Source organism: Gordionus sp. m RMFG-2023, chromosome 3 (assembly GCF_954871325.1).
Source record: "Gordionus sp. m RMFG-2023 chromosome 3, tfGorSpeb1-WG-v2, whole genome shotgun sequence".
In the NCBI taxonomy this organism is placed as follows: domain Eukaryota; kingdom Metazoa; phylum Nematomorpha; class Gordioida; order Chordodea; family Parachordodidae; genus Gordionus; species Gordionus sp. m RMFG-2023.
The window spans coordinates 21109011-21110290 of record NC_088777.1 but is presented as its reverse complement, the minus strand read 5'-3'; the positions used below and the strand labels follow the sequence as shown (position 1 = coordinate 21110290).

At 28.1% G+C, this 1280-nt stretch overlaps 1 long non-coding RNA gene across 1 annotated transcript; it reads left to right on the top strand.

The window, feature by feature from the left end:
- The first annotated feature begins 207 nt into the window (after positions 1 to 207).
- Positions 208 to 628, top strand: LOC135925698 (uncharacterized). Its single transcript, XR_010571714.1, has 3 exons — positions 208 to 235; positions 296 to 393; positions 504 to 628. It is a non-coding gene; the product is annotated as an uncharacterized LOC135925698 (long non-coding RNA).
- Positions 629 to 1280: the final 652 nt, after the last annotated feature.

Sequence of the window (1280 nt, the reverse complement as noted above, 5' to 3'; positions counted from 1 at the left end):
GAGCTAAAAATTTTATAATTTAAAAATTTAAAATTCATATGCTCCATAAAGTTTCAACATTTTTAATACCAAAGTTCCGACAAATGAGGATGTTGTCGTCGGAAGAAATTAATGAAGTAAAAAAAACATATTGAAAACTTGTTAGATTTGATTTGCATAGAAGAATGTAACATCGACGTAGATGAAAGTTTAATTTTACCCATTTCCCCAAAAGCAAAGAGAATCCAATTAAAAGGTATTAATAAATTATAAATTCGTTTAGCTACTTATTAAATGTAATATTTGAAATAAATAGCATCTACATCAAAATTAAACTCCAACAGATGGGAGGATGAGGTTGTTACTGAGGATAGTACCGTACATAATGACATAACAAAATATTTAAATCTTAAAGTAACCATTTTTGATAAGTATAATTTAGCATAATTTTAAGATGCATATATTACAATTAATATAAATTTAAATTACTAAATTTATTATTATTGGTTCACTTTTATTTAAAGATTTCAATTAAAGAAGAGGATATACTTCAAAAGGATGTCCTACTTTGGTGGAAACGACAAGAAAAAGATTTGCAAAAGCTATCAAGATTAGCAAGAAAAATATTAGGAATTCCTGCAACTAGTGCTACTTCTGAAAGAGGATTTAGCATTGCCGGAAGGTTTTGAAGAACGTGTTTGAATCCCGAAAATGTGGATTTATTATTATTTTTGCATTATAATTACTTATAATATTTATTTATATTTTATAAATATTTTATTTGATAAAATAAATTATCCATAATTTAAATTGAATATTTTTTAAGCTTAATATAGTAATTTCCTAAATTATAAAACTTATAGAGACGTAATGTTGAAACTATTTTCATTAGATGATTAAAATAGCGGGCTTGGGTAAAAAATTTTTTATAAATAATGGGCGGGCGGGTAAAAAATTTCTGACTAATGTGCGGGCGGGCAAGAAATTTTAGACTAATGGGCGGTCGGGCGGGTAAAATTTTTTAGATTAATGGGCGGGCGGGTATATTTTTTTGAAAACTATGGGCGAGCTGGGCGGGTGGGTTAAAAAATTTTTTAAACATTGAGTGGGCGGGCATATTATCCAAAAAACCCGCCCAATGCAGACCTCTAGATGGAAGTTAACTTTAGGGGGGGGGGTCAATTATACAAATGAAAAGCAGTTTTATTTCATTAAATCAAAATGTAGTATTAAATAACGCAATTTCATTCATTTAATCGAAATTATATTAATAAATTTCCTAAACTCTTTTTGTTTTTTCC